At 40.5% G+C, this 25,647-nt stretch overlaps 1 long non-coding RNA gene across 1 annotated transcript in view; it reads right to left on the bottom strand.

The window, feature by feature from the left end:
- Positions 1–23,697, bottom strand: part of LOC144305306 (uncharacterized) — a 176,579-nt gene extending 152,882 nt beyond the window's left edge. Inside the window, exon 1 of the long non-coding RNA XR_013372361.1 lies at positions 23,549–23,697. This is a non-coding gene — a long non-coding RNA (uncharacterized LOC144305306). The remainder of the gene's footprint in view (positions 1–23,548) is intronic.
- Between the last annotated feature and the right edge of the window lie 1,950 nt (positions 23,698–25,647).

Below are 25,647 nucleotides of genomic sequence, written 5' to 3'. Positions count from 1 at the left end.
AAGCACAAAGGGAAAAGGACAGAATTGGAAAAGCTGATAGGTGAGGAGATACAGTTGTGGGAGTCCTTAGAAGTTCTATTTGAGGGGTTTCAATTTTCTCAGTGGGATGCCATTATCTGAGATTATAGATGGAGGATAAGTTTTAGGTTTGAGAAAAAGGGACTAATATGAAAGAGTAGTATAGGAGAGTTCATGCTAGTTTATGAAAATTCAGTATAATTGCCAGGCAGCATTAAAAACCCATCTAATGTTCATGGTCATGAATTTAAAGTAGAATCATTCAGCATATTTGGGAATTGTTCTCTAGTCAGAAGACAACTGTAAGCATGGAGCAAGCAAAGAACTGCTTTTAACTAGGGTAATGGCCTTTTCCCAAGTAAGTCAATATGAAACAGAGAAACAAAAGAACTGAGCTAGAGGCCGGAAGCATCTATAATGATTGTCCATAGAATTCAAGCCCGGTTAGAGAGTGTGATGCATTAAATTAATATATTGGAGGGGCTGTAATTATTGATTATGATATGATCAAGAGTAATACCATAGGAGTGAGAGCTGAAATAAGATACAGGACAAGATCACTGAAGGGCTAGTGTAGGGCTTCTCTTATAGTCTGATGAGATAGAGGTGTAAGATTTATCCTGGTGGATTCAAAGTAAATTGTGTTGCTAATGATCTGAGTTGCTAATGATCTGATCTGAGGAAAGGCTAGGTGTCTGGAACTTCCTCTTAACTTCTCTTTATGGAATAAATAAAGTCTCTAGATGTGGGACCCAAGTTCCAAGATTGAGTAGGGAAAACTATGGTAAGGCATGGTCTTAGTCATTAGAAAAGGGGTGAACTTATGACAATTGTGTTGACTCTCTTTGACTAGTTTCATAGCTTTCATAGGGAAGCCAGTTAATATGAACATAATCACCCTAACCTGTACCCAATCTGGATTTCCCTCCCATTTCTTACAGCACCCTACAACCTTGACCTTCATCCTATCTCTAGGTAGTTTATAGAACAGCTGACAATGCAAGTGTTAGATATGAAGCATCAAAATATCATGTAGTTATCTAATCTTCTACATTTTAATCTCCTATCCCTCTTATTCCTATCTTTCTACCTATCTTCTGTGCCCCATACACACATACCATGAACCAGTCATTCATGAGTGCTCAAACTTTTCAAATCTGCAATACACTTTAACTGGTCTGTGCCTTTGCTAACGCTACCCTCTCAGCCCGGGATCTCATCTCATCTGATGTACTCTCACTTAGACCTTGTTCAAATGTCCCATGTCTCCTGGGAAGCCTTCCCTTGTGGTCCCACATCAAGTGCTCCATTCTCAGTCTTGAAGCCATACTTCACATACACCCCTCCATTACAGCATGTAGCATAATATGCTAACTACTCATGTGCTTATCTTCCTTGCTAGACAGTGAGTTCTTCAAAGTCCAGAAATGTTATTCAACATTTATACTATACTGTGAGGGCCTCAAGTGCCTTGTTGAATTAAAGTGAATATAAGGTACTACTAAATATTTCAGTATAGGCAGTGTTGACCAAGCTAGATTCATATTAAGCTCATCCAAGTTTGCAAAAATGTGATTCATATTCACTTTTATGAAAAAAATAGCTTATTCAGATTTCCAAAAATATTTAAGGAAATAAGGTTTATGAATTTTGTAAAGGGAACAATTTATTTTATTTAATAATGATTAGTTGAGTCATCTCAGCAGTATAGCTAGAGTCAGGAAATTCAAGCTAGCTTAATAAATATAGTCAGCTTCAATGAAGAATTAAAGGATAAAATTATACTCTATTATTGAGGTATAATAATACTATGCATTTAAATCACATAGATGAAACAAAAGGTTAATTGGAATTTAAACCAAGCCCTATTTTAGTAGGCTAAATAAGGTTTTAATCAAAAGGTGAAATTTAGCATTAAACACTAAAATAAATAAGTGTTATCATCTGAGATCCGGGCTTGGAAAAGTAGGATAAATTAGGTTAACTTTATTAGACTATAAACAATTCTAAAGTATGTAGGAATACAACTAGTTAAAGCACAGTAACAATCTGGTAAGGCACAGTTTACAACATAATTCAAAGTATACTGGCCACAGAGTAAAAGCACAAGTCAGATGCAATTTATCCAGATTGATCAATCCATAATAATAATACAATGTTAGCCCTATCCCGTTCAAATATGTGGACATCCCAGAAGTCCCCTCACATTTTCTAATATACTTAAAACTGAATTCAAGTGCAACACCCTGGTACAATCAAGTGGCTGTTGAATGACAATAAACATAGATCTGAAGTTTAATTTTTGATTATGAGATTTTATTTGAAAATGTATATTCAATCATTTATTTTGTTATTGCACTAACATGAAAGTCAGTGCATAATGGTGTCAATAATCTGAAAGTCAGCAAAAGGATTTGCAAGCTGTCAACAGATTTAAGAGCTTGTGCCAGTCATACTGACAGAAGCAATTCACAGCATTCTCTGCTGGACACTCACAGAATGCCCACAATTGACACACTAGGAAATTCTATTTTTTCTGAACTCATGGTTTATCCCAGAAAATTAGTGTTTCATATTGCTGGGATAACAAAAAGCTGCAATATTTCTACACTGCTTTCTCACCCCAAGTCAGGTGATAGAGATGGTGTCTCCATCTTCAGAAAGGCTTGAGGAGGGAGAAAGGGGGACATTAGCATCCTTCTTAAGCAGGGAAAAACAAAAAATTAACTGTTCTTCCAATTAGGAACTTCACTTATACTGTATTCCCCACAAATGTAAAATTCTCTCTATTCTTTTAATTCCTCTGAAAAGCTGCAACTCCTCACCAAGTTGCAAATCATTAGCATTAAATGACATTCATGAGGTCCTAGATTTGCATAATTCTGTGCTGAAAATCGATAATAAAACGTAAGTACAGTACTCACCAGAATTACATTCATATATTAATGTTTTAATCATGGAATCATATAGAGATGATAAGTGCAATTATCTGAACACCAACCAAAGCAATAGCCACGAATACACACAGTGTGGCCAAAACACCCTAATGTGACCCTAATGTGACCTCCTAATTCAGCACTTTATAACAATTCAGTACCAGTAGTTTTATGTAGAAGTGAGAGGACACTGTTGTCCATTTGCCTATAATTTATAAAGGAACATGTTTTAAAAATGAGGCTGAATTGAAGAAACCCAAGGCATGTTAAATTAAAGTTCAGAAGAACCTGGGTTCTTAATAAAACCTCAAGCCTCCTGTGTACATACTACGGCCTTCTCCTCTTTCCTCTGGCTTCAACATAATACTAACGTTGCTTCCTAATGATGATTTATACCCCAAGTCATGGTGAACACTGTATTATTAGTGCATATCGTAAAATTTGAGGCTATCACATTGGCAATTCCAACAGAATAACTGCTGACTCCAGAATTGTCTTAAATACACACACACACACACACACACACACACACACACACACACCCTGTAGTGTAAACAGCCAAGCTACACGTCCCTCAAAGAACTTACTATTGTCACAGAATGCAAGATTTCCAATCAATGATTTCTTGACATTTCAGAAAAGCAACTCATAGCATTCTCATCCAGGATGGTCAGTTCCATGAACAGTGAAATTGATGGAGGCAAAGAGTTCATAGGCTAATCTGCTCAGCTGATGTTAGACTTTCCATGTGAAGTGACAGGGGACTGATACTGTATACATTTGTTGAGAGTCAGTCAATTGAGGAGTATGAAAATATTGGAGAGACTTCTCTCATCCCATTATAGCTTATTAATTCTTGGCAGACATTATGACTTCCTACTTCTGTCTCCACCTAGGAAATCCTAAACTCTGAGCAATGTTATTATTCCCTGACTGCGATCTTCACTTGGACAGCAAAGAATCTTAGACAGTAGATGGCAAATTTGAGCTCCCCAAAATGAAGTTGATATCAGTTGCTCTTAAACACACTGCTAAAAAAAATAAAAAAAATAAAAATAAAAATAAACACACTGCTGTTAGGTATGAGCACATATCTAGATATACTTCCAATTGTTTTATTTTTGCCACAGGGAAATCCTGCAAATTATTGTTATCCATATGGAAACTTCCTAGCAATGGAACATTTTCCTAGAGAAAGCAAGTACCTACCAGAAAATGTTACACATAAATTATCCCCAAAATTTCCTTTTTTGCCAAATTGAGGAATAATAGATTTGAATTCAGTTATCCGAAGAGTAAACATGTTTCTTTAATGGTTTTCTTAAAGTCTTACTAACATTTTATTAAAACACAGATTTTATCTCATTTCTATGAATATTTCATAATGAAAATTATGGCTTATGGCTTCTTTTTTCTACTTTGTGGTAAATGGTAAATGGATTTCAAGGCTTTTAACTATTTAGCAATTATTCTGCTGCTGTACTTCATGCAGACACCGGCAGAATAAGGTGGAAAGAGGCATTAGGAAGCATGGACAACAAATAGATCCCCCATTATTGGGGGATCCCTGGGTGGAGCAGCGGTTTGGCATCTGCCTTTGGCCCAGGGAGCGATCCTGGAGACCCGGGATCGAATCCCACGTCGGGCTCCCTGTGCATGGAGCCTGCTTCTCCCTCTGCCTGTGTCTCTCTGTGTGATTATCATAAATAAATAAAAATTTTAAAAATAAATAAATAAATAAATAAATAAATAAATAAATAAATAAATCATTATTGACCTCCTAATTCAGCATTTTATAACAAACTGTCCCTCAAAAGTGTAATGGTACACATGAGTCTCAGGAACATGCTGGTCACCTAACAACCAGAACTGAATAAATAATCTAGTTGAATTCAAAAATCAAACCAAAAAGTATCTGGAGATCTCCTGTGAGCAAGGACCTCTGGAGGACATAAAGGGCCTGCATGCCTTAACAAGCTTTTGCAAATAACTAGAATATAGGGTTCCAAGTGAGTTCACTAGAGTGGAGAGGAATCATTTAAAAACTGAGAGATTGTATTTTTTGGCACAACAACAAAAGCATTGTGCAGGATTGCACGTTAGGAATAAAATTTGGCATAAAGAGTTTTTCTGGAGCTCTGTTTAGCGGTCAGTTATTTCTCAAAATAAATATGAAGAGAAGGTAATTACAATTAATAAATGTAAGTTCTTATAGTCCATATAATATTTTGGGCAAAAAACAGGTGGAATCATTCAACCCTTTGCTTGATCTTCCTGTTCTTGTATTTACTACTGATACTACCCAGTGGATAGTGTTTTGTTTCCTTTTGTTTTGTTTAATCTAGCTGAATATAGTAGAATGGCGAAATATATTTCGATATATTCATACTGTAAAATATTAATAGTTTTTAAAAAAGATAGATTTACAAGTGGTTAGATAGATAAATTTCCAAAATATATGTTGAATAGAAAAGCCAGTTGTAAAATGTCGCATACAGTATCATATTTTATACGTAAAAAGCACTAAGGAAAACTCATTATAACATATGTAATACTATATAACTAAATTTTAAGCCTCTAATACTCAATTGACTAAAGTTTCTAGGCAATAACTTTGAAATCTTGGGATAGACAAACCCAAGGGAGAAACAGTCTACATTTTCAAGTATTGAAATACTTTCAGTATATTAAATACTTTCAGTATTCCAGGAGCGGAATAACACTGAGAGAGAGCCAACAACTTATGCAGAAGGCAAGGATTTGGGGACAGGGGTGTTATTCATGAACTCTTACCTGAAGAGAGTAACCAGATGTGGCCTGAAAGGCAGAGGGTCTCCCCTGCTCTGAGCATTCAGCTCAGCTCCTGCCTGGCACTCGAAAGGGCACTGGCACTCCTGCTGAGGAACCCTAAGACACCGAATGCCCTGTCTTGAATCTTTCTCTACCTCATTTCCACAATTTGCAAGTACATTGGCCATGATGTGTCCAAAGGATGCTTTATCAAAAAATAAAAAATAAAAAGTTACGGATATTAAGCAGCAGGGAAGGAGAATAATTAAAAATGAGCAGCAATTACCAAATACATTCTACAGAGTACTTACTAGTCATTTGATTTCTTTCTCTTCACAAGAGGTCCAATTTGGGAAAGGTGCTGTAAAAAACCCCAAACCCTGTCTTGGAGAGTCACAATTCACATACATATTTAAACACATCAAAACCTCTGAGAAGTCACATAGTCACAGAATCTGTTACGCATTGTTTAATTCCTCTCTAAACTCCACTGCCATCTCCCTCTTTGACATACCCAAAGGCACTTAAATCTTCATGTATTGGGGATCCCTGGGTGGCTCAGGGGATCCCTGGGTGGCTCAGTGGTTTAGTGCCACCTTCAGCCCAGGGCATGATCCTGGAGTCCCTGGATCGAGTTCCACATCCGGCTCCCTGCATGGAGCCGGCTTCGTCATGTCTATCATGAATAAATAAAATCTTAAAAAAAAAAAAATCTTCATGTATCAAAAATGGAGTGGTTATAGCTCCAAACCTGATCTTCCGGTGACACCTGAGCTATGCAAATCATTTGTCTAGGGTGCAAGTCAGAAAACTTTAACTCTCTCTCTCTCACTCTCTCTCTCATCTTGTATATATAATCCAACAATAAATCCTGTTAATTCCACATAAAGGAAGTCTCTTGCTTCTGTAATTTGTTCTCAATGTCTGCCATTCCCATTATAGCACATACCCCATTATCTCTTATCTGAACTATTGCTGTGGTCCCCTACCCAGAACTCCCATATACATTCTCTCGGCCCATAGTAGTCAGCTTGGCTGCCATAGCAAAATACCACAGGCTGGCTGGCCTACATAACAAAAATGTACTTTCTCATGGCTCTGAAGACCAGAAAGTCCTTGATCAAAGTGTCAGCATATTTGGTCCCTGGTGAGACCTCTCCTCCTGGCTTGCAAATGGTCACCTTCTTACTTGTCCTCATGAGGCCGCGCCCAGGCTGAGAGAGACAATGGGGACGTGTCTTCCTCTTTTTATAAAGATGCCAGTCCTATCATCCTTATAACCTCGCCTAATCTTTATGACCTCCTTTTAGACCCTAACTCCACATATAGTCATATTAAACCTTCAACATAAAAATCTGGTGGGGGATGGGGTCACTATTCAGTCCATACCACCCATTTCTACTCTAATTTCCATACTGCAACCGAAGCGTTATTTTTAAGATGAGAATCTGACCATGCCATTTTCTTTCAAAAACGGTCTTTAAAAAATCATAGGTGTTCTCATCCTGGTATCTGCTTACCTCACCAGCCTCCCTGTGTATGCTTCCACTGCAATGACCTTTAAATTTCTCAGACACCATGTTTCTGTTTATGTCAAGTCCTCTGTACATGCTGCTCCATTCCCACATTGCTAATTTCCCTCTTCTCCTGGAAAAGTTTCTCTAGGTCCCAAATACTCCAAAACTATACAAGACATCCTAGAACAGTCTACCATATGTGTCCTATACTTCCTGTTCATTGCAATTATTTCAATTAGATATTATATATTTCTGTAATTAGCTGATCAATGTCTTAGTCTATTTGGGCTGTTATAACCAAATAGACTGCATGACTTATAAACAACAGAAATTTATTTCTCATGGTTTTGGAGACTGGAAGTCCAAGAGCAAGCACCAGCATGGTCAGGTGAGGGGACCCTCTTTCTTCCTAGTTTACAGCCAGAGCCTTCTTGCTGCATCTTCACATGGTACAAGGGGCTGGCAGGGACCTTTGTGTAGCCTTTTATAAGAACTCTAATCCCATTCATAAGGCTCTGCTCTCATGATCTAATCAGCTCTTAAGGGCCCACCTTCTAATATTATCACTTTTGGCACCAGGATTTCAACACTTAAATTGGAGGGGGCACAAATGTTTAAGCCATAGCACTTCATGTATATTTTCCTTACTAGATCACAAGCAATATGAGGCAGGGATCATGTCCATTTTGCTCGTCATTATATGTACAGCATCTTGTATATTGCTCACCACACAATAGGTAATAAACATTTGTTTAAAGAATAACTAAATTTACACAGAATTCCCCTAATTTACTTGAAAAAAAAGACTGCAAGGTCTACTTACAAATATTCTGTTTAATATTATGCAAAACATGCTCCAGGAAACATGCCAATAATCTGAACTTCCCTGGGATAAAGATACATACTGAAAAATAAATCCAGAGGAAATTTCACTCAAGTCTAAAAGCCAGAAGATCATGTATCTGTGGATATGAGCAAATAGCAGAATTCTGATTAGGAGAGTTGAGGACATATTCTTGAAAATTTTCAGGTGAATTCTGAAAGAACAGATCTCTCCCTTTTTCTTTTGCATCAACTGGTGACCCTGTGATCAAAGTTAAAATACAGTGATCCATATGTGTGTGGTTAAAATTAATTATGACATGTTTACTTGGCTCTAGTGATAATTTATATGATAAGCTGATTGCTATGAGTGTGTATGTGTGGGGTTATGATGAATTAATATGCATGTGCCTGGCTCTGCATATAGAAAATTCCTTTCATTGCAGTAGGGGAACTTTACAAAGAAAAGATTTTCTGGAAATTATGATTTCTGCATCAACCAGTGGTTTTTACAAGCTAATCTTAAAGGTCTTGCTAACTCTGAGGTATTATCATTCTACTTTTTCATACTTAAGAATTAACATCCCCAAAAGATGGGTGATATCTTGAGACCCTAGAGAAATATCATCAAGGATCTCTCTGGGAGCTCTTGGGGTAAGGGGGGTTGGGTAGTTGGGGGCCCCCAACTCAGTTGGTTGGGAGGTTGGGTGGTTGGGCAGCCAGCTCTTGATTTTCACTCAAGTCCTGATCTCAGAGTCATGAGATCAGCCTTGCCTCAGGCTCTGTGCCCAGCAGGGAGTCAGCTTCAGGATTCTCTCTCTCTCTCTCAGACCCTCCCCTCACTTGCTCAGGGTCTCTCTCTCTCTCTCAAGTAAATAAATAAATCTTCAAAAAAAAGGTGTCTTTGGACTCAAAGGTACTAGAAGATCCATTCATATTAATGACGAAAATTATGGTACTCCCACTCATATATATAAGTAGACTGAGTTGCCTGATGTCTAATTCGATACTAATACAAATTCTATTTTTCAAAATTGCCTAGTTCACTTAAAAGGTAGTGGAAAAAAATAAAGACAAAAAGTCAATGTAAAACTAGGAGTCATTTACACCAACTTATGGTATATTACTGTCCCATATTGAGTTAGGTGATAGAGAAGTCTAGGAATTAAGATCATAAAACCTCATTAATTTGTTTTTCCAAACTAAGGATAATTTATATTCAGTTGATTATAAAGTTTGCTTTTATGTAATCCATCAGAAAAAAAGGCTTGCTAAGCAAATGAATATCACATATAAGATTATAGAGATAATGTTTATCCTTCTTAAGTCAAACTGTTCAAGTACTTAAAATAATTTGCATATAAGCAATTAATATGCTCAATATAAGAGGTGCTTATGTATTCATTAGAGTAATTCCTGTAGGACTACTACTTGGCAAGGCTTCGATGTGATTAAACATAAATTATATTATATATAATGGTTGAATATAAGCATCAAACATTTAGAAAAGTTCTTTTTATTAACCAGTTAATAGCAGATTGTTTCATTTCATTCTTTCTAACTTCATGTGTAGATGCTTATTTACTAATCAAATCAGATATAGTATGTCCCACATATTTCTGAAAAATAAAAATTCCATTTTCTGGAATCATCCTTTAATTCAGAACTTGTAGAAATTCTTGCTGCCTTTCTCTACTTACTCTGATCTAGTCTCCCATGACTTGGATCACCACAGAGGTCTGAGCCAAAGCAGGCACTGCAGAAGCAGCCTGCAGTAAATGGAGCCTCACTCGGGTACCACCTGTTCAACCAACAAATCTGTGCAACAGGATGACGATATTAGAATCCAAGGTGAGGCCACCTTAGTGATGGGAAGACTTTCTAAATAAGATATCCATGAAAAGTGTCATCTACCTTGTTCAAAACACTGTCTTAATAGAAAAGACCTTGGGTGCTCAATGTAGGTTACACTTTAATGAAAATCCTCAGAGTATTCTAATTATAAAAGAGAATGACAGGCATGAAAAGACATGGTGAAGGCTGAAAACAAATCAGACAGGGTCTAGGAAGAAAAGCAGAAAGTGGTACTAAATCTAACTAAACACATGCCAAAACAGCTATTGAGCTTTCTGGTCCCTACTTTCTGGTTCTCCCTCCTTCCTTACTTCCTCCCTCAAAGATAAATTATCTCTCCCCAAAATGGAAATTGTGCTGAGTTTGTAACATAATGATGAATGAAAGCCCCACAAAAATTGGTTTTTACATCAGAAAAGGGAATAGACTCTATGAAAATTTGCATCATAAATAAAATTTGTGGAAATGACTTGCACGATATAAATGCAAGCATTATTATTCTCATCCAGGGGGCATTCAATAAATGCCTGCTGATAAAGAATTCCTAAGTGTTCACTAAACTTTTAATGTCTTTCCTGTCACTTATCACTGACAGATGCCATAGGGCATTTTGTCTAAAATTTAATAAAGTCAATGCTCATCATAAAATCAATTAAAATGCAAGCTGCCTGCAGGCCGACTTCTTCCCTAGGTGATGAAGATGGCATGCTCTCCTCAGACCAAGCACGCCTCTGTGTTGATTAAGCAATTCTCATCAGTTGTGTGTAAGTCAGGGTACCATCCACCACTGTCACAGAACACTAATTAGTTCTGAGCAGAGTCTTATGCCAACTTTCAAACTTGCTACTCATTACTTCCCCTTCCCCAAAACAACCAGAGTGGTACCAACAATACCGGTGTTTTAAGGAGAAAAGAAATAATGGGGTTTTTACTATAGGATTATAACCAATGACTGCATACAAATGACACCTAAGGGAAACAATAAAATACCTGTGTTCTTGGTCAGAATGTTCACTGCTAATAATAAACAATGAAAGGATCTGAGGCACCACAAATGTTCTGATGTGAATGTAAATTATCACTGCTAGATTACAAGCTCCTCAACTAATATTTGCATAGCATTTGTGACATTTACAAAACAGTTTTATATATATTCTCATACTTGATATCAAAGCAAACCTATAAAGTTGTATTTTACTATTAGCAATTCATACAGAAGGAAATAGAAACTGAAAGAGGATATATGACTTATTCAAGCTTATGGAGCCCAGCAGAAGCAAAGCTGGGCTCAAATTCAGAACTTCTGAGTCCAGGTACTCTGCTTTCCCCATCCATCCAAGCTATCTCTGATACTTCCACAAGACTCATGAAAATAATTTCAGGTCAAATGATTTCAGGCCCAGTAGAAGTGTGGTATTCTTTAGAATAAAGAATTTGTACTCCTAGAATTCTGGGTTGAAAATTTTGAGAGGGCCCACCCAGCATGACAATGTCAGTGGCAAGGCCTTTGCTTCAGGTTCAATTCCTCTGCATGGAAATCTAAGAATATAAATTTTACCTAAAACCTGTAATACTTAGTGACTGTATTTAAAATCAAAAGTGTTCTGCTCCTCTAGACCCGTTTTGAGTGCTGATTTCATAGCAATGCAGAATCATAGGCTCCATTCCAGGCATATTAAATTAGAATCCACATTTTCACAAGGTCCCCAGGAAGATCCATGTGTACCTAATGTTTGAGAAGCATAACTCTGGCCTAAATCTCACTGGAATCTGCTTTCTAGTAGATTCAGTGTCCTGCCATTATGAAAGTTTGGACCTGCGGGCCAAATATCTCCTATTAATACTATTGTCATTTAATGTACTTCTAGGGGATCCCTGGGTGGCTCAGCGGTTTAGCGCCTGCCTTCAGCCCAGGGTGTGATTCTGGAGACCCAGGATCAAGTCCTGCATCAGGCTCCCTGCGTGGAGCCTGCTTATCTCTCTGCCTGTCTCTCTCTCTCTCTCTCTCTCTCTGTGTGTCTCTCATGAATAAATTAAAAAATCATAAATAAATAAATGTACTTCTAGATCCGAGTTCTTACATTATGCTCACATCTATGCCAGCATATTTCCCCTCTTGAAAGAATGAGGAGAACACAATGGTCAGCCAGAGCAATTAAAAGACAAACAGAGAAAAAAAAAAAAAAAAGGACAAGCAGAGTTGAAGCTAGATGACTTGACACTTTCCACAATAGAGTATTGAGGTGAGGGCGTTAGCAGAGTGTTTTATATATTAGAAGTATCTTTGGGGGCATGTGGGTGGTGCAGGAAGCTAAGCAACCAACTCTTGGTTTCAGCTCTGGGTTGTAAGATCAAGCCCACATGCTCAGCTTAGAGTCTGCTTAAGACTCTCTTTCCCTTGCCCCCCCCCAAATAAATAAATAAATCTTTAAAAAAAAAAAAGAAATGCCTTTTTTTCATAAACAATGATATATTTTTTTTATTATTTAGTTCCTTTATTACCAAAGGAGTACCAAATACTACACGTTGATCCCCGCCTTACATAGTTCTGAAAATTAGCATGGGCTAATCTGTAAGCTTCAACAAAACACACCAGAGGAGTCATATGGAAGCTTCCAAATATGCTGATAATTCGTTACTGGAACTTACTTTAAATGTGCTTTATATCTAACTATGAAACATTTTTTAGATGATATATTATTCTGATATGGTAATTTGCCTAAGGAAAAACAAGTGAGTCAGCAGCCTGCATCAGGTTTCAAAAGTTATTCTGGAGATTTGTTCTCAGAATAATAGGATTGTGGCTGGGAGTGAAGTAGACATCTTACATTGCAAGGAATCTGCAAACAACCAGAGAAAACATCAAGTCCAGGTGTGGCATGCCTTTAGAAACTGATAAAATCCGTGTCAACACTCACCTGAACACCATCAACCAATCGGAAGCTCCAAAAGGAAGGGTGTTGTAGTTAAGTCTCCATGTGACAACTAGATTCCTACTGATACCCTACCTGGCAGATTAATCCGTCTTCTTGGCAATCACTGAAACCCATTCTAACTGTAACTGTTCATCATGTAAACAACATGGCCCAAATGAAACAAAATCCCGCTTAAATTGTAAAATAAAAGGCCTTTTTAAAAAGCAGATATGAAAGGAAAACAAAGTCCCCAGAAGAAGCCCTGACTGATAATAGGCAATTAATAAACACTTATTTAAAGATTTTGAATGAAAGAATCAATAAATCAGTGAAGTCATTGATCATCGCTATTCCCATGCCAGATTTCTATCTAGAGTCCTCTTTGGGGCTCAAATGTCAGGGGTATTTTTGCTTCGCTGTGACTTCCTTTTACAGTAGTGATGAGGTTCATCAAAGTCAATAGCATGAAAAAAAAATTGTTACCTTCCAAGCATTCATGATGGAATGCAAAGCATACACAGAATATATGATATTTTTTTAATTGCAGGCAGTTGCAGTGCACTGAAGTAGAATCTGTAATGCAGAAAATTCAAAAGTAAATTTATAATTGTTACAAAACATCCTACAGTGAAGCAAAGCATGTGCCTTGAAAGAAAGCAGAGCTTTATCTGTAATTGAAGGAACTGCTGCAAGCCAGGGCACATAAATGGATCCTTATGCAGTAGGAAGAGGAATGTTGATAGTCTCTTGGGGCCACATCGACACACAATTATCCAAGTCACCAGCTATTATTATATCACCTTAGAAAATATGAGATCCATATCTGTGTATTTACATGCATTCCTAAACAGTGTAAATCTTTCAAGAGCCGACAAAGAAAGTCAGGATTGGGAAACTCTTAGTATCAAGAAATGTTTTCTGAGAACCTGCTGAGCATAAGGAATTCAGGAATATCAGTGGTAGGAGTAAGATATCTGCATTAGCTAGAAGAGCAACCATACTCATGAGTATTTCTTTTTTTTTTTTTCATGAGTATTTCTTTATGCTCCATTTAAATCACTTTTGAAATTACTTTTTGTTGGAGAAAATGATGTCCTCACTACCACTTACGCATTTTTATATGAATCCAACTATATCAGTCATAGGATATTCCTTGTTAAATAAAGAATAATTAGTTCCTTTTCTAAAATAGAGGCAATAATTCAAAAGAATAGTAGCCATCGTCTCTTGGGGAAAAAAATGAATTAGCAAAAGTAAAGTCTCTTGGCCAGAACCTTCAACATGTGATATTAGGAATGTGGTGGCCTTTGGTAAGAGGTTAGAGTTGAAATGGGAGGCAAAGCTAACCCGAATTTACCAGAACGGAGAAATGAGAGCACTAAGTAGTATTTCCATATTCCAAAGCAGAACAATTATGAAGGCAATAAATTATGATGAAATGTGTAGCTCTGGTGCAAGCACATAAAAGCATGAAGAATTACCAAATTAGAGCAGGTTTATGATTCACCTTGGATAGTATTCAGTCTCTGAAAGTGGTAGCTGGGAAATGCATACTTGTTGAGCTGAAGAAGAAAGTAAATGCCTATCCGTAAGGCTGCACGTTGTATACTTATCTCAAGTAGGGGAAATGATCTTACGGTGAAATTACTCCCTAAGGCAGGGTCTCACATCACAGCCAATATTTTTGTAAAGAAAACTGCTTGCAAATCTGTTAGTAATACATCCAAGGTAGAGAAAATATACAAGCCAGTAGTCCCCTCTATTCTTTTTTTAAATGCTCATGTTATAAGTGGATCGTAAAGCATGGAAAAGAAGAGAGGAGAAAGAAAGAAAGTCAAAAAGGAAGAGGGAAAAGGAGTCATTCGTGAGTTCTTTAGTGCTCCCTGAATTTCTAAATCAAATCCAAAACAAGTTTCCAAAATCAAGAAATGTCAACCCTAATGCTTGTTAACAAAAGTGAAATAGTCTCTATACATTAGTCAGCTTGATATTTTTTTCTGAGTTTAATTTTACAGCTAAGAAGTGTGACTGCAGAGGACATAAACTTGAAATGAAAATAATGCGTTTATTAGACGGATAAAGGTGAAGCACATTACAGCAAGAGAAGATGACATTGCTGAAAGGAGGAACTTTGAAGTGATAAGGAAAAATGAACAGGGGAGGAGAAGAAAAGAATTGGAAGAAATGGAGCAGTGAGAACATTATTTCGTGTAAATTAAAATTAAATGTAAAAGGATGACGGTAGCTCTGATCTCGTCAGGCGGAGGTATTTTGGTGGCAGACAGTAAGAGGAGAATTATAAGCAATTTGCAAACCACAAGTCTGCAAGCCTGCACATTTCTCTTGTGATTGTTAATCAAGCTTTTAATTTTTGTTTTTTTCATGGAGAAGAACAAATTCCAAAATATCAGTTTCATGAACCCCTGCCAAAATCAGGAGCAGTTTGGTCCCTTGCAGTGACAGACAGCCCTCCTGCAAGCTGCAGGCAAAATTAGGCAAAGGATAAATTGTTTTTGATGGCGCCTCCATCTGATAACAACATTCCTGGAGGCCGCCTTTCAGGCAGATGCTGTTCTGCAGGCTGTCTCTGACTTCTCAGCTGTCCCCTCTCCCCTCTCCAGGCTTGTCAGTACCACCACCCTCCTTCTATGGGCCCACATCAACCATGGCCTGGCTCCATCTCCTCTCCTGCACCAACAGCTGACGCATAGTGCTTGCCATGTGCCAGGCATGTTTGCATACATTAATGCATTAAAAATATGTCATCCTCAAAACCACCCTATTATGACCCTCACTTCACAGATGCGCAGGGAGTTTTCATTTTGGGCAAAGTGCACCAGAAAGCTATTAATAGGGTTTTAAGCTGCAGAGTGATGTGATCAGATTTATATTTTTTAAAAACTCTGTTTTGTGGGAAATGGATTGGAAGAACAAGAGTAAATATGGAGAGACAAAGAAAAGGGCTGTGGTGGTTACATGTCATGCCAGAAATGATGAGCAATGGACACCTTCAGGGTATATTTTAGAAGCTGAGCTGACAAGATTTGATTTTGGCATGAATGCAGGGGATGCACAAAAGGCGGGACTTTAGGATGACTCCCATGGTGGATAGTGTACCATTTTTTTGAAGCAGGAAAGATTGGAAGAATGGGAAAGCTGAGAGCAAGAGTTCAGTTTTTAATATATTATATACAGTTGGTCTTCAGCCTCCACCTTAGTGTATAATCAAAATATGACTTGATTAGCTCCAAACTGGAAGATAATAAGAGAAATATTTAAGAATCTGGGAGAAAGGGAGACATTCTCTTCCAAGGCAGGGGCTCTAAATAGGGAATGGGTCCTAGAATCCCCAGCACTGGGCAGTGCCCCCTAGTGTAGCTGCAACAGAACAAAGTTTGTTCCTGTAGCAGAGAGCCTGAGGCAGCCAAGCCAGGACGTCTTTGGCCCAGGCAGGAATGGCATGGGACAGAGCCCAATGTCCTTGGCCCTTAGAATTGCACAGAACAGTTGAACAGGGAGTCCTGAAGTTTCTTACAGTCATGACAAGTCCTCTCCCCGCACTCCACCACAACAGAGAACTTGCAGCCAGCCTCCAGATGGTAACACAGACAGCTCCAAAGTAGGGAGCACAGAGCAACACCAAAGGCCAAAGACCAGACAGGATGAGTGATATCCCACTTTATGGATGTTTGTATGGGAGAAAGGACAACTTGGACCCCATGCCTGCCTCTGATGCCACTTTGAGGAGAAGGTAAGGGGAGACGGAAAATTCTGAGTTAATTCAGTTTACATCAAAAAGAGTAAGACAACACATAAAAGTAATTGAGTTTACCCGAAAACTATTACAATTATGTGTTTTACCTTTTTTTTTTAATTTATTTTTTATTGGTGTTCAATTTACTAACATACAGAATAACCTCCAGTGCCCGTCACCCATTCACTCCCACCCCCCGCCCTTCTCCCCTTCCACCACCCCTAGTTCGTTTCCCAGAGTTAGCAGTCTTTACGTTCTGTCTCCCTTTCTGGTATTTCCCACACATTTCTTCTCCCTTCCCTTATATTCCCTTTCACTATTATTTATATTCCCCAAATGAATGAGAACATATAATGTTTGTCCTTCTCCGACTGACTTACTTCACTCAGCATAATACCCTCCAGTTCCATCCACATTGAAGCAAATGGTGGGTATTTGTCATTTCTAATAGCTGAGGAATATTCCATTGTATACATAAACCACATCTTCTTTATCCACTCATCTTTCGTTGGACACCGAGGCTCCTTCCACAGTTTGGCTATCGTGGCCATTGCTGCTAGAAACATCGGGGTGCAGGTGTCCAGAGTTTCTTTGCATTTGTATCTTTGGGGTAAATCCCCAACAGTGCAATTGCTGGGTCGTAGGGCAGGTCTATTTTTAACTCTTTGAGGAACCTCCGCACAGTTTTCCAGAGTGGCTGCACCAGTTCACATTCCCACCAACAGTGTAAGAGGGTTCCCGTTTCTCCGCATCCTCTCCAACATTTGTTGTTTCCTGTCTTGTTAATTTTCCCCATTCTCACTGGTGTGAGGTGGTATCTCATTGTGGTTTTGATTTGTATTTCCCTGATGGCAAGTGATGCACAGCATTTTCTCATATGCATGTTGGCCATGTCTATGTCTTCCTCTGTGAAATTTCTGTTCATGTCTTTTGCCCACTTCATGATTGGATTGTTTGTTTCTTTGGTGTTGAGTTGAATAAGTTCTTTATAGATCTTGGAAACTAGCCCTTTATCTGATACGTCATTTGCAAATATCTTCTCCCATTCTCTAGGTTGTCTTTGAGTTTTGTTGACTGTATCCTTTGCTGTGCAAAAGCTTCCTATCTTGATGAAGTCCCAATAGTTCATTTTTGCTTTTGTTTCTTTTGCCTTCGTGGATGTATCTTGCAAGAAGTTACTATGGCCGAGTTCAAAAAGGGTGTTGCCTGTGTTCTCCTCTAGGATTTTGATGGAATCTTGTCTCACATTTAGATCTTTCATCCATTTTGAGTTTATCTTTGTGTATGGTGAAAGAGAGTGGTCTAGTTTCATTCTTCTGCATGTGGATGTCCAATTTTCCCAGCACCATTTATTGAAGAGACTGTCTTTCTTCCAATGGATAGTCTTTCCTTCTTTATCGAATATTAGTTGACCATAAAGTTCAGGGTCCACTTCTGGATTCTCTATTCTGTTCCACTGATCTATGTGTCTGTTTTTGTGCCAGTACCACACTGTCTTGATGACCACAGCTTTGTAGTACAACCTGAAATCTGGCATTGTGATGCCCCCAGATATGGTTTTCTTTTTTAAAATTCCCCTGGCTATTTGGGATCTTTTCTGATTCCACACAAATCTTAAAATAATTTGTTCTAACTCTCTGAAGAAAGTCCATGGTATTTTGATAGGGATTGCATTAAACGTGTATATTGCCCTGGGTAACATTAACATTTTCACAATATTAATTCTGCCAATCCATGAGCATGGAAGATTTTTCCATCTCTTTGTGTCTTCCTCAATTTCTTTCAGAAGTGTTCTATAGTTTTGAGGGTATAGATCCTTTACATCTTTGGTTAGGTTTATTCCTAGGTATCTTATGCTTTTGGATGCAATTGAAAATGGGATTGACTCCTTAATTTCTCTTTCTTCAGTCTCATTGTTAGTGTATAGAAATGCCACTGATTTCTGGGCATTGATTTTGTATCCTGCCATGCTACCGAATTGCTGTATGAGTTCTAGCAATCGGGGTGAAGACGTTTGGGTTTTCTATGTAGAGTATCATGTCATCGGCGAAGAGGGAGAGTTTGACTTCTTCTTTGCCAATTTGAATGCCTTTAATGTCTTTTTGTTGTCTGATTGCTGAGGCTAGGACTTCCAGTACTATGTTGAACAGCAGTGGTGAGAGTGGACATCCCTGTCTTGCTCCTGATCTTAGGGGAAAGGCTCCCAGTGCTTCCCCACTGAGAATGATATTTGCTGTCAGCTTTTCATAGATGGCTTTTAAGATGTCGAGGAATGTTCCCTCTATCCCTACACTCTGAAGAGTTTTGATCAGGAATGGATGCTGTATTTTGTCAAATGCTTTCTCTGCATCTAATGAGAGGATCATATGGTTCTTGGTTTTTCTCTTGCTGATATGATGAATCACATTGATTGTTTTACGGGTGTTGAACCAGCCTTGTGTCCCAGGGATAAATCCTACTTGGTCATGGTGAATAATTTTCTTAATGTACTGTTGGATCCTATTGGCCAGTATCTTGTTGAGAATTTTTGCATCCATGTTCATCAGGGATATTGGTCTGTAATTCTCCTTTTTGGTGGGGTCTTTGTCTGGTTTTGGAATTAAGGTGATGCTGGCCTCATAAAATGAATTTGGAAGTACTCCATCTCTTTCTATCTTTCCAAACAGCTTTAGGAGAATAGGTATGGTTTCTTCTTTAAACGTTTGATAAAATTCCCCTGGGAAGCCATCTGGCCCTGGACTCTTGTGTCTTGGGAGGTTTTTGATGACTGCTTCAATTTCCTCCCTGGTTATTGGCCTGTTCAGGTTTTCTAGTTCTTCCTGTTCCAGTTTTGGTAGTTTGTGGCTTTCCAGGAATGCGTCCATTTCTCCTAGATTGCCTAATTTATTGGCGTATAGCTGTTCATAATATGTTTTTAAAATCGTTTGTATTTCCTTGGTGTTGGTAGTGATCTCTCCTTTCTCATTCATGATTTTATTAATTTGAGTCTTCTCTCTCTTCTTTTTAATAAGGCTGGCTAACGGTTTATCTATCTTATTAATTCTTTCAAAGAACCAACTCCTGGTTCTGTTGATCTGTTCCACAGTTCTTCTGGTCTCGATTTCGTTGAGTTCTGCTCGAATCTTTATTAACTCCCTTCTTCTCTTGGGTGTAGGATCTATTTGCTGTTTTTTCTCTAGCTCCTTTATGTGTAAGGTTAGCTTTTGTATTTGAGTTCTTTCCAGTTTTTGAATGGATGCTTGTATTGCAATGTATTTCCCCCTTAGGACTGCTTTTGCTGCATCCCAAAGATTTTGGATGGTTGTATCTTCATTCTCATTAGTTTCCATGAATGTTTTTAATTCCTTAATTTCCTGGTTGACCCTTTCATCTTTTAGCAGGATGGTCCTTAACCTCCACGTGTTTGAGGTCCTTCCAAACTTCTTGTTGTGATTTAGTTCTAATTTCAAGGCACTATGGTCTGAGAATATGCAGGGGACAATCCCAATCTTTTGGTATCGGTTCAGACCCGATTTGTGACCCAATATGTGGTCTATTCTGGAGAAAGTTCCATGTGCACTTGAGAAGAATGTGTATTCAGTTGAGTTTGGATGTAAAGTTCTGTAGATATCTGTGAAATCCATCTGGTCCAGTGTATCATTTAAAGCTCTCGTTTCTTTGGAGATGTTGTGCTTAGAAGACCTATCGAGTATAGAAAGAGCTAGATTGAAGTCACCAAGTATAAGTGTATTATTATCTAAGTATTTCTTCACTTTGATTAATAATTGATTGATATATTTGGCAGCTCCCACATTCGGGGCATATATATTGAGGATTGTTAAGTCCTCTTGTTGAATAGATCCTTTAAGTATGATATAGTGTCCCTGTTCATCTCTCACTACAGTCTTTGGGGTAAATTTTAGTTTATCTGATATAAGGATGGCTACTCCTGCTTTCTTTTGAGGACCATTCGAATGGTAAATGGTTTTCCAAACTTTTATTTTCAGGCTGTAGGTGTCCTTCTGTCTAAAATGAGTCTCTTGTAGACAGCAAATAGATGGGTCCTGCTTTTTTATCCAGTCTGAAACCCTGCGCCTTTGATGGGGTCATTAAGCCTGTTCACATTCAGAGTTACTATTGAGAGATATGAATTTAGGGTCATCATGATAACTATTCAGTCCTTTTTTTTTGTGGAATGTTCCACTGAACTTCTTCTTAAAGGGGAATTTTAAGAGTCCCCCTTAAAATTTCTTGCAGAGCTGGTTTGGAGGTCACATATTCCTTTAGTTGCTGTCTGTCTTGGAAGCTCTTTATCTCTCCTTCCATTTTGAATGAGAGCCTTGCTGGATAAAGTATTCTTGGTTGCATGTTCTTCTCATTTAGGACCCTGAATATATCCTGCCAGCCCTTTCTGGCCTGCCAGGTCTCTGTGGAGAGGTCTGCTGTTACCCTAATACTCCTCCCCATAAGAGTCAGGGATTTCTTGTCTCTTGCTGCTTTAAGGATCTTCTCTTTATCTTTGGTATTTGCAAACTTCACTATTAAATGTCGAGGTGTTGAACGGTCTTTATTGATTTTAGGGGGGGATCTCTCTATTTCCTGGATCTGAATGCCTGTTTCCCTTCCCAGATTAGGAAAGTTTTCAGCTAGAATTTGTTCAAATACATATTCTGGCCTTCTGTCCCTTTCGGCACCCTCGGGAACCCCAATTAAACGTAGGTTTTTCTTCCTCAGGCTGTCGTTTATTTCCCTTATTCTATCTTCATGGTCTTTTAATTGTTTGTCTCTTTTTTCCTCAGTTTCCCTCTTTACTATCAACTTGTCTTCTATGTCACTCACTCGTTCTTCCACCTCATTAACCCTCGTCGTTAGGACTTCTAGTTTGGATTGCATCTCATTCAATTGATTTTTAATTTCTGCCTGATTAGCTTTAAATTCTGCAGTCATGAAGTCTCTTGAGTCCTTTATGCTTTTTTCTAGAGCCACCAGTAGCTGTATAATAGTGCTTCTGAATTGGCTTTCTGACATTGAATTGTAATCCAGATTTTGTAACTCTGTGGGAGAGAGGACTGTTTCTGATTCTTTCTTTTGAGGTGAGGTTTTCCTTCTAGTCATTTTGCTCAGTGCAGAGTGGCCAAAAGCAAGTTGTACTGGGAAAAGGAGAAAAAGAGAGGAGAGAAAGAAGGAAAGAAGAGAGAAAGAGAAAAAAAAGGAAGAAAAAAAAACGAAAAAAAAAAAGAAGAAAAAGAGAAAGAAAAAGAAAGAAAGGAGAAAAAAGGGGGGTGGGGGAAGGAAACAAATCAAAAAGCAAAACAAAACAAAACAAAAAAGAAAAGAAAAGAAAAGAAAAGAAAAGAAAAGAAAAGAAAAGAAAAGAAAAAAAGAACCACGGGGCAGTATCTTCTGATTCTGTGTACTTTTAAGTCCCTTGGCTTCTCCTGGAAGTTGTCAGTCAGTCTAGCTGGTGTTCTGGGGGAGGGGCCTGTTGTGCTGATTCTCAGGTGTCAGCAGTTGGGGGAGCTGCTGTGCCCCTGCCTGGTGCAGGGCTCAGTGGGGGGTGTTTACCCCGTGAGGCCGCAGGAGGAACAGCCCCAGTGGCGGGGCCAGCTCTGGAAACCTGGATTCAGCTCCGGCAGGAACTCCGTCTGCAGGGCCTGGAGGCTCCGGGGCGGGGCCGCTGATCTGCTCAGCTGGGGCAGGAGCGTCCTCGCTGTCCTGGGCCCTCCCGGCCTCTGCCTGTCCCGGGGGAGGCGGGATCCTGGGCTGTGTCCCGGCGCCCTGTGCTCCGGAGCCTGCGCTGGTGGATTCGCGCTCCCGCCCCGCAGCCCCCTCCGCGGAGCCGCCCCCGAGCCCCCCGAGCTGCTCCTGGAACCGCGCAGCCCCCTCCGCACGGAGCCTCTTCCTCTGCCCGAGCCCCCCCGAGCTGCTCCCGCCCCGCAGCCCCCTCCGCGGAGCCACCCCCGAGCCCCCCGAGCTGCTCCCCCCCGCAGCCCCCTCCGCGGAGCCGCCCCCGAGCCCCCCGAGCTGCTCCCCCCCGCAGCCCTCTCCGCGGAGCCGCCCCCGAGCCCCCCGAGCTGCTCCCCCCCGCAGCCCCCTCCGCGGAGCTGCCCCCGAGCCCCCTGAGCTGCTCCCGCCCCGCAGCCCCCTCCGCGGAGCCGCCCCCGAGCCCCCCCGAGCTGCTCCCCCCCGCAGCCCCGTCCGCGGAGCCGCCCCCGAGCCCCCCGAGCTGCTCCCCCCCGCAGCCCCGTCCGCGGAGCCGCCCCCGAGCCCCCTGAGCTGCTCCCCCCCGCAGCCCCCTCCGCGGAGCCGCCCCCGAGCCCCCCGAGCTGCTCCCCCCGCAGCCCCGTCCGCGGAGCCGCCCCCGAGCCCCCCGAGCTGCTCCCCCCGCAGCCCCCTCCGCGGAGCCGCCCCCGAGCCCCCCGAGCTGCTCCCCCCCGCAGCCCCCTCCGCGGAGCCGCCCCCGAGCCCCCCGAGCTGCTCCCCCCCGCAGCCCCGTCCGCGGAGCCGCCCCCGAGCCCCCCGAGCTGCTCCCCCCCGCAGCCCCCTCCGCGGAGCCGCCCCCGAGCCCCCCGAGCTGCTCCCCCCCGCAGCCCCCTCCGCGGAGCCGCCCCCGAGCCCCCCGAGCTGCTCCCCCCCGCAGCCCCCTCCGCGGAGCCGCCCCCGAGCCCCCCGAGCTGCTCCGGGTCCCCCGTGCGCGCTGCAGCCCTTAGGGAGCTCGGCGCACTCCCCCGGGGCGCAGGTGCCTGTCAGTGTCCCCGGGAGCCCGCGGGCCTCCCCGCCCTCCGGGTCCTGCTCCACCTCCCTGGAGCCCCTTTCCCCCGGGAAGGTCGGTGCAGCTCCTGCGTCTCCGGGACGGGGCTCTCCTGTCCTGGGGACCCTCGCCCCGGCCTCAGCCCGGCTCCTCGCGGCCCCTCCCCCTCGGAGGACTTTGGTGTCTTTATTTCTTTGTCCCCGTCCTCCTACCTGATAGAAGCGCGACCTCTTCTCCCTGTAGCGTTCCAGCTGGTCTCTCTTTAAGTCTCAGGCCGAATTCGTAGATCTTCAGGATAATTGGAAGGTTTTCTAGGTAATTTGGTGGAGACAGGTGATTTGGGGACCCTCCTCTCCCGCCATCTTGCCCCTCCCCATGTGTTTTACCTTTAAGTAGAATCTGTATTGATATGTTTTGAAGAGTAGTTCTACTTCCTCAAACACCTAAGTAAACTTACTTGGAAAATTTCACCAACTACAACAGTAATGACTCACTGTCATTTATCCCTCAGTTCCCCTCATGATCTTCTGGGAGATTCTGTGAGGTTCTTCACATGAGGATACAAACATTCAATTCATAGAATCGTCTTTTTTTTCTCCTTTTTGCCTCTAACTCTTTAAGGTAAAATTTAAGTGGTAGCTTAAATATAAGTTCCTCATTCGCTCATTCATCCAAAAAGTATTTATGGAAGGCCTGTTGTTTGCCAAGAGCTGGTTCTCAGTTGCTGGTAAAACATGAGAAAAGAAGACAAATAAGATCACTGAGCTGTCACTCTAAAGGTGGAGAAGGGTGGCAGGAGTCAGGGAAGGAGTGTGGAATAGATGATACAAAAGTAAATAATAATGTCCTATGGTTAGAATAATCCAAGGCTATCTGAAACAGAACAAATGGGTAAGTACCATAGTTTTTTCTGTAGTCTTACCAGAAACTAACTTCAAAATTGGAATTGCCACTACACTAGAGTTATTTACATCATTCCACCCATTGCAACCTAAGATAGTTTGATTCACATGAGACTATTATCGTTAGCATTTATTTAATTGTATCTCTATATAAACTTGCCACTGCCATAAAACAAAGTAAACAGTGTGGTATATGGAGCAGTATAATGGGCTAGAAAGGGTATAGGCTTCAACGTACAGAAATCGGTTGCATTCCTATACACTGATAATGAAGCAGAAGAAAGTGAAATTAAGAAAATAATCCCATTTACAATTGTACCAAAAACAATGAAATGTCTAGGAATAAACTCAGCCAAAGAGGTGAGAGACCGTATTCTGAAAACTGTTAAAAAATGATGAAAGAAGTTCAAGATAATACAAAGACCCCAAATAGACAAAGCAATCTTGAAAAAGAACAAAACTGGAGGTGTCACAGTCCCAGATTCCAAGATTTACTATAAAACCGTAGTAATCAAACAGTGTGGTACTGGCATAAAAATAGGCATAGACCAATTTAACAGAATAGAAAACCCAGAAATAAAGCCACAATTATATGGTCAATTAATCTTTAACAAAGGAGGAAAGAGGGGATCCCTGGGTGGCGCAGCGGTTTGGCGCCTGCCTTTGGCCCAGGGCGTGATCCTGGAGACCCGGGATCGAATCCCACGTCGGGCTCCCAGCATGGAGCCTGCTTCTCCCTCTGCCTGTGTCTCTGCCTCTTCTCTCTCTCTCTCTATGTGACTATCGTAAATAAATTTAAAAAAATAAAAATAAAAATAAAAAACAAAGGAGGAAAGAATATGCAATGGGAAAAGGACAGTTTCTTCAACAAATGGTGTTGGGAACACTAGACAGCTACATGCAAAAGAATGAAACTGGACCACATTTATCACCAAAAATAAACTCAAAATGAATTAAAGACCTAAACATGAGACCTGAAACCATAAAAATCCTACAAGGGAACACAGGCAATAATTTCTCTAACATTGGCCATAGCAATTTTTTTCTAAACATGGCTCCCAAAATAAGACAAACAAAAGTAAAAATAAATTAATGGAACTACATCAAAATAAAAAGCTTATGCACAACTGAAGGAAGCAATCAACAAAACTAAAAATCAACCTACCGAATGGGAGAGAAATTGGTAAATGATATATCCAATAAAGGATTAGTATCTAAAATATATAAAGAACTTCTACAACTCAACACCCAAAAGGTAAATATCCATTAAAAATGGGCAGACAACATGAACAGACATTTCTCCAAAGAAGACCTACAGATGGCCAATAGACACATGAAAAGATGCTCAACATCATTAAGCATCAGAGAAATGCAAATCAAAATGATAATGAGATATCCCCTCATGCCTG

Source organism: Canis aureus, chromosome 35 (genome assembly GCF_053574225.1).
Source record: "Canis aureus isolate CA01 chromosome 35, VMU_Caureus_v.1.0, whole genome shotgun sequence".
Lineage (NCBI taxonomy): Eukaryota > Metazoa > Chordata > Mammalia > Carnivora > Canidae > Canis > Canis aureus.
The sequence above is the reverse complement of the archived record's forward strand: the minus strand, read 5'-3'. Positions and strand labels throughout refer to the sequence as shown.